The sequence below is a fragment of the Pleurodeles waltl genome, chromosome 11 (assembly GCF_031143425.1).
Source record: "Pleurodeles waltl isolate 20211129_DDA chromosome 11, aPleWal1.hap1.20221129, whole genome shotgun sequence".
Taxonomy (NCBI): Eukaryota; Metazoa; Chordata; class Amphibia; order Caudata; family Salamandridae; genus Pleurodeles; species Pleurodeles waltl.
In genome coordinates this window covers 848681275-848690071 of record NC_090450.1, presented here as the reverse complement: position 1 = coordinate 848690071, position 8797 = coordinate 848681275, and positions in this window count along the sequence as shown.

Below are 8797 nucleotides of genomic sequence, written 5' to 3'. Positions count from 1 at the left end.
ACAACATCCAGATGCAGACATGCCAACAGTCACTACCACCTCTGTGTCCCCCTCCTCCTCGTCTCCCTCCCTGTGACGTCTCCACTCACACCTGCATGCACACCACCATCAGCCAGTACTTCCATCACCAGCACACCCTCCATTACAGTCAGCACACGTGCAGTCACCACCCCCACTGCCATTTACACGTCCCCTGTGTCCTCTCCCACTGTGTCTGTCACCCCCTCTTCCAAACCACACAAACGCAGTCAGCCACCCACCCAACAGCCATCCACCTCACAACAGCCTCCAGCCCAAGCACCTGCAGCCAAAGACAGCACACTTGACTCTCCTACAACCACATCCTCTTCCTCCACTCCCATACCCACTGCACCTACCCTTCCCATTGCTCCTAAAAAACTTTTCCTCTCCAAGATTAACCTCTTTGCATCACCTGACCCACCCCCTCCATCTGGTAAGAGTCCAAAGAGCACCTCAGCCACCACCAGCCCTGCATCTAGTATCACCACAGTGCATGGCTATTGGAGTCCACCAGCTCCTAGGGAAGGAACATCGGCCAGCAGCAAGGGGACAGCCAGCCCACCCCCTGGGAAGAGGACAAGAAAAATTAAGGGCCGGCGCGAAAAGCCTGAGACGGCTGCCACCAAGGAGAGTGGCCTTGCCACGTCACCTGCCACATCATCTAAGGGAGGCAAGGGCCAGAGAGCTGCAGCGAAGGAGGGCAAGGGCAGCAGGGCGGAGAAGACATGCAGCAGCCGAGCGCACCAGGAGGGCCCCACCAGCCCCATACCGGGTGTGACGGACGACACCCACGGGCACAAGACTCCACCACAGGAGGGCCCTGCTACCGCAAGGTCGGAGGGCGACTAAGCGGGGAGTCTTGGCCAGGTCTGGCTCCCTTGAAAAACAGGACAAGCACCGCTGAAGAGGGCCCCGCCAAGACAGGCACCGCTGAACAGGGCCCCGCCGTGAGGAGCACCGCTGAACAGGGCCCCGCCGTGAGAAGCACCGCTGAAGAGGGCCCCGCCAAGACAGGCACCGCTGAACAGGGCCCCGCCGTGAAGAGCACCGCTGAAGAGGGCCCCGCCAAGACAGGCACCGCTGAACAGGGCCCAGCCGTGAAGAGCACCGCTGAAGAGGGCCTGCTGTCTCAAGCACCGCTCCGCTGGGCCCTTCATCTCAAGCACCGCTCCGCTGGGCCCTTCCTGTCAAGCACCGCTCCGCTGGGCCCTTCCTGTCAAGCACCGCTCCGCTGGGGCCTTCCTGTCAAGCACCGCTCCGCTGGGCCCTTCATCTCAAGCACCGCTCCGCTGGGCACCGCCATCTCAAGCATCGCTCGGCTGGGGCCTTCCTCTCAGACACCGCTTCGCTGGGCCCTTCATCTCAAGCACTGCTCCGCTGGGCACCGCTGTGTCAAGCACCGCTCCGCTGGGCCCTTCCTGTCAAGCACCGCTCCGCTGGGCCCTTCCTGTCAAGCACCGCTCCGCTGGGCCCTTCCTGTCAAGCACCGCTCCGCTGGGCCCTTCCTGTCAAGCACCGCTCCGCTGGGCCCTTCATCTCAAGCACCGCTCCGCTGGGCCCTTCATCTCAAGCACCGCTCCGCTGGGCCCTTCCTGTCAAGCACCGCTCCGCTGGGCCCTTCATCTCAAGCACCGCTCCGCTGGGCCCTTCATCTCAAGCACCACTCCGCTGGGCCCTTCCTGTCAAGCACCGCTCCGCTGGGCCCTTCCTGTCAAGCACCGCTCCGCTGGGCCCTTCAGCTCAAGCACCGCTCCACTGGGCACCGCCGTCTCAAGCACCGCTCCGCTGGGGCCTTCCTCTCAAGCACCGCTCCGCTGGGCCCTTCATCTCAGGCACCGCTCCGCTGGGCACCGCCGTCTCAAGCACCGCTGGTCCATTGACAGTGCCGGTTCTGTGTCGAGCAGGTGTTCACGATGCACTCTGGGCACCATGCCTCCTCCAATACCAGTGGAGTCGATTATCCATCTGATGGGCTGTGGCTTTGCACTCCCCAGGATGGAACAGTGGGCAACCCTCCCACTGTAGAGACTTGTGAGACTGTGGCTTTGCACTCCCCAGGATGGTACAGTGGGCATGGAGGCCCCTCGTGGATCTGGCGTCGTGGACTCATGTGGCTGAGGTGCCCCCCTTTCCCTTCCCCCTGAGGTGCCTGTTGTTTTATCATCTGATGCCCCTGCAGTGTTCTCTCCAATGGTATCCGGTCTCCTGTGTGGGCTTTGCCCATGTGTTTGTACACATTGGCCCACGGACTCTGGATATTGAACGGACTGTGCAGGACTTATTGACTATGTTTATACTTTGCACTATGTTCATTATTTCTTTTGTATATTTCATATGGCATATTTACCATGACTTCAATGCACCTATTTTATACATAAAGTTTAAACTTCATTTGAATTATGTCTTTGCATTCTTCCGGGGGGTTTGGAAGGTGTCACTCTGACTTGTTGCTCTGCATTGGTGTGTAGGTATTGGGGGGGGTGGGTTGGAGGGGTGGGTGTATCGCGTATGTGTGTGCACGTAACCTTTCCTCCTCCTCCCTCCCCTGTGTCGTAGGTGCAGTACTCACCGTTGTCGTCTGCGCCGGCGTTCGTACTCCTGGTAGATGAGCAGGTAGACAATAGCCGGTAGGATGTGTAATTCGGGCTCCATGCTGTCCTCCTTCCTCGTGGAGTGTGTATAGGTGAGCGTTTTCCCGTTCGTAGTCTGTTTCCGCCGTGTTTTTATCGGCTGGGCTCCCGCCCCGGAAAAGGTGGCGGATTGGTGAGTTGTGATAGGGTGGGCGGTACATTGTCTGCCGCCTGCCTGTTGGCGGTGACCGCCGCGCTGTTTGTCTGTCCCGCCGTGGCGGTCGGAGTGTTAATGTGGCGGGCTGTGTTGGCGGTTCCCGCCAGGGTCAGAATTCCATTTTTTGGACCGCCTGCCTGTTGGCGGGTTGGCCGCCGCTTTATCACCGACCGCCAGGGTTAGAATGACCCCCTATATGTGTTGTCACAAAATATACTTATCAATACTTATATTAATACTTGTGAGTCAGCCAAAAATTTTGTTTTCTAGAATTTCTATTATTTCTTTTTTTTTTTCCAGTTTAGATTTTTTCTCAAATCATGAAAGTATCAGCTTCTCATCTTTTCTAGTTTAATTTCATTTCGCAATCTCTGTCTCTTTATTAGTTTGTAAAGTTTATAAAATCCCATTATACAGATAACACAAACAAGCACAATTAACAATGGTTTCATTTTTTTCCCACAATACCCTGACCAAGATTACCCAGCCAATTTTTCACTTTAGAGACACTTTTGCCAATATTTTCCCATATCCCTCGTTCCTTCAGATCTTTTACGTCTGAATTTGAATCAGTCAGGTTTTCAATAACATTTCGAATTCCTTTAGTATTGTCAGGTATGTACGTGCAACGATGTTTCGTGTTCAGCAACCACAGACCCTGCCTTCCTTTGCTAAAAGAACATCTAACACAAGCGTATTCTGGGGAACCATTGAACAGACCACAGCCATTTCAGTATCCATTAAAATTATGGCTCCAGAAAAATCAGTTAGCATGTTATTCACAATAGTAGACAACTTTCTAATTTTATGGCATTTAGAACAACTCCCACAGAAGGAATAATTTCTCCAAATATATCCCGAATTATTTCAGAATAAATTTTTCTTTTTGATCTTGGTCTTTGCAATTCATTTGTGTCATGTGTGTCATCTATGTTGTCAATCTGATAAATCTTCGAGAAGACCACTCCCAAGTAACATGTCCCATACCATCCCCTTGGGAGACTATAATAAGCATTTTTTCTACAGATGCAATGTACCCCAGGAATCGCAGGATCCTGTCCATTTAACATAAAGTCCATGTATTCTTTAAAAGAAATACATGTCTGCACTCTCACGTTCACACAAACTTAGGGCCATATTTATACTCTGTTTGCACCGGATTTGCGTCGGTTTTCTTTACGCAAATTCAACGCAAAACGAACTCCATATTTATACTTTGGCGTTAGACGCATCTAGCGCCAAAGTTCATGGAGTTTGCGTAATTTTTTTTGCGTGGACACCTTCCTTGCGTTAATGATATGCAAGGTAGGCGTTCCCGTCTAAAAAATGACTCTGAGGCATGTGCGCCGTATTTATACTCCCGGGCAAAAATGACGCCCGGGAGTGGGCGGGTCAAAAAAAATTACGTCCAGCCGCTTTTGCGTCGTTTTTTAGCGCCTGGTCAGGGCAGGCGTTATGGGACCCGAGGGCACAACTGCTAATCCAACACACATACACTTGCAACACCTATTGTTTTTAATGCGATTGTGATTGTTATCCATGGCCTGTACAGAATCGGAAAGTAAAAGAAAAAGACAAAAATATTTAACTATGCAGCCAAAAAACAAATCAAGAATAATATTCAGTCTTCTTTGCAGTTATTTACAGCAGTTTTCAGACTTTTCTCCAGAACTTTGTCAAAAATCGGCTTAGCAATTTGTCAAAATTAGTTTTTTAAAGACTCTTTCAGTAGATCATATTCAAGCGTTCAGTACTTATCACTTACAGCATACAATGTCTCACTTGTTCTGTTGGCAATGTAGTTTCAAATCTCATTTCAAAAGTAATTTCAAGTTCCAAAATATTGATCTGGAATTTCACGATAAAAACAAAAGGACATAAAATTCATGCTGCCACTCATTTGTTGTAAAATGCACCCATTCAGGACCTGAGTGACTCTTTTTCTTTTGATTTCTGATTTGCACTTATTTCTCCTTCATTCAGATCTTTATCTATATCTGTCCTTGTTGTTGTTTCTGGTTCTTCATTTATAGTTGAAAGTACATATTGAACATTTTCACTTGTCTGCAGTTTGGGCCACTTGTCTCCTTTCACATCTTTCCTTGACAGTGTTGTTAGCAAAACAGGATTTACAACTGTTCTTGGTTTGGCAGGATTTTGACTTTGACTTGATGTACCTACAACCTTATCTAATTCAGGATGAGTCAAAACTACATGACTTTGATTTATCTCATCTCCCTCCTCAGTTGGTTCAGGAAATGTGATTTGTTTAAACTTATCTTCCCAATCGCCTGCTTCTGGGAGAGTCATCCTCTGACTTGACTCTCCTGCTATGTTTACTGATGCTTCAGCAGCTTCAGGAACCTCTGTTTCTTCTCTTAGACATGCACCTGGATCTTCACCAGTTTGCACTGTCTCTTTTTCTGTCTCCACAGTCTCTTGTCTTGCTCCTTGAGACTGTATAGTAGATTCTGGTGCTCTCAACAACTCTTCTTCATCATCCAAAGGATAGGGCACTTTTTGAGTGTCACTGACGTGAATCCAGTTTGGGATCCAACAGCAGTCGTCATTATTAGTAATACCTGGTAAGGCACCTTTCACCTAGGTTCCAGACAAGTCTTCTGCACATGATTCTTGACAACCACCCAATCACTAGCTCGCAGACTGTGACACTGGTCTTGGGATAGTGGCACAGCTTCCACCTGGAGAAAAAGTGAACCACATCAGCCAGACTCTTGCAGTAATCTAGCACCAAATCATCTGTTATATTCACAAGAGCATTTGTAGAAACAGCTGATAATCTCATTGCTCTGCCCATGAGGATTTCATGGGGAGTGAGTACAGTCTTTCTGTCAGGTGTATTACTCATGTTCATTAAAATCAAAAGCAATGCATCTGGCCACTTCAGATTTGTAGATGCACACATTTTTGCAAGTCTACTAATCCAAAAGCTTCAGGGCGATAACTACAGTGCAACTTCCGCTCAAAGTTTAAGATTGAAGATAGTAAATTTATCACCTTGTTATTGAAGTGTCTTTGCCTGTCTGATTCTAAAGAGGCTGGAAACCCAAAACAAGCTATCAACTCCCTAAGCAACAGCTTTGCGACTTTGAGGGTATCATTTCTACGTGTAGGGTATGTTTCAATCCAGTGACTAAAAATTACAGACAATCACCAGCAAATATCTCAGACCACCACAAACAGGCATCTTAATAAAATACATTTGACTTCTGTTGAATGGACCTACTGCTCTTCCAGTGTGACTCAAATTAACAATTGTTCTTTTCCCCACATTCATTTGTTGACATGCAACACATCTGTGACAAATTGCTTCAGCAACTTGTCTAAACTTTAGATTGAACCAGGATTGCTTAAATGTGTGAATAATTGCATCTCTCCAAAGTGTGCTTCACCATGATAGTAACTTGCCATTTGCATCAGCAGACAGTTTGGCAAAACCACCTGCCCTTCATTTGAGACCCAGATATCATCAGCATCCCTTTGAAAACATTTTAATTTTATCCAAACTTTCTTTTCATCTTCAGAAACATTTTCTTGCAAACTTCTGATGTCCTCTCAAGTGTCAGTCATTGTTAATGTATAACTTGGGTTTACTTCAAAAACATTTAGGGGGTCATTCTGACCTCGGCGGTAAAAGCCGCTTACCGCCGGTCAGAAGGCCGCCACAATACCGCCGCGGCCGCGGTCAGCCGCCACAGACATTCTGACCCACAACTGCAAAACCTCCGAAAATCCACCCTCCACTGCAGTCCGCCACATCAGCGGCCAGCGGTAAACTGGAGAAGACCAAACCTCCACCGCCACGCCAACAGAAATACGCCCATCCCATTATGACCCGCAAATCCATGCGGCGGTCATTCAACCGCGGTATTCCATTGGCGGTACACACCGCCGCGGTCAAAATACACACACCTTTACAAACCCCTACCACATTGGACAATTTGAAAGGCACACACCTGAAACACATACACACACCACTCCCACACATCCAATACCATATAAAACACACACCCACATCACCCACAAACCCCTACCAACAAAAACCAGAGACGAAGGAGAGAGAGAGACACATCAGAGAATAGATAGCCAGACACACAGAGGCACACCGCAACATCACACACACCACATAGAAGCACAAAGCACCACACACCAACACACACATCACACATACACCACCCCACACCTCATACACACCACCCCATGGCACCACAAAGGCACCCACGCTTTTCGGACCAAGAACTCCGGGTCATGGTGGAGGAGATCATAAGAGTGGAACCCCAGCTCTTCGGCTCACAGGTCCAGCACACCACCATAGCAAGGAAGGCGGAGCTCTGGCAGCGGATCGTGGACAGGGTCAACGCGGTGGGACAGCATCCCAGAAATCGAGAGGACATCCGCAAACGATGGAACGACCTACGGGGGAAGGTGCGCTCGATGGTCTCGCGACACAACATCGCAGTGCAGAAGACTGGCGGGGGACCCCCACCCACTCCACCCGAATTCACAACATGGGAGCAAGAGGTACTCAACATCCTGCATCCTGATGGCCTCGCTGGAGTACACGGAGGAATGGACTCTGGTAAGTACAAGGCCAACCACTTCACCCCCCCCCCCAGCATGCTAACCCCCACCCTCACCCCCAACCCCCCAGCACACATCCTCCCTGAGAATGTCTCCTCAGCACAACCCACCCAACACCAACCCCTGCATGCCACCCACAAACTATGGACACCTATCACCTAAGCATGACCACTGCACATACCCATCACCCCCCCCCCCCCAAAACACCCTCACAACACCTCCCCCAAGGGAATGCCAGCACTGGGGGACAAGGGCACCCATAAAACGCAAGCTAATGCACACACAGAAACAATAACCATACCCTCTTACCCCATGCAGGACCCGAACGACAACACACCGGTCAGGAGGGACCAGAAATGTCCATCCCACCCCCGGAACAGGCCACTAGTGATGACAGCAGCTCTGTCGACCTGGAACCTGACGACCAGCCCGGACCATCGGGGACCTCTGGGCAGTCGGTTCCCCTCACCCAGACACAGGCCACTGCAGACCCAACCCCCTCTGGGAACAACAGCACAGCTCCCACCCAGCGGGCCCATGCCTCTGTCTCTAGGACAGGTCAAGCAGCGGTGTGTCTACCACTACAGGGCCCCCAGGGTAACCCACCAACCCAACAACAACAGGGACCTGGGGGCAGTGGGAGTGGGCACACGGTCCAGGGGACAGAGGCCCAGGGAAACAGGGCAACTCGGAGGGCTGCTGTGCGACAGGGGGGGGAGGAGAGGCCCAGGGAACCCACTCTCCAAGATGCCCTCACCACCATCATGGCTGCCTACCACCACTCACAAGAGACGATGGCGACGGTACTGGCCAGTTCCATGAGATCCAGGCACAGCAGGAGCAACGCTACATGGGGTTCAGCGACCAACTCAGCAACATCTCAACCGCTATGGGGAGCATAGTCCAGGCCCTGAACCGCATAGAGGACACGTTTCGGGACCATGTGGCATCACACAGGGCCCCTGTCACTAGCCAGGAACAGGAACAGCCTACCACATCCGCCGGCGCTAGTGGACAGGAGGCCCCACCACAACAACAGGCCACCAGAACCCCACCTCCTGCTGAACAACAACCACCCCGCAAAAGGAGCCTGAGATAAAAAAAAACGACAGAGTAGGATGTCAAGTCCCCCGCCAGCATCACATACCCCCTGAAGTCCTCCCACTGTCCCACATTGCCACCCTGTCAAACCTTGAACTGCCCCTGCTCCATCCTGCCACAGGCATATGGACAATGCACCTGTGAGACTGATAACTGGACTCCGCCATGGACATTACTCCACCCCCACCCATCACTGTTTCACTATCATGTACCAATATCTATGCACTAATAATAAATCACACATTGCACTGAAATCAGTCTTATTTACAAATGTATGACACATTAC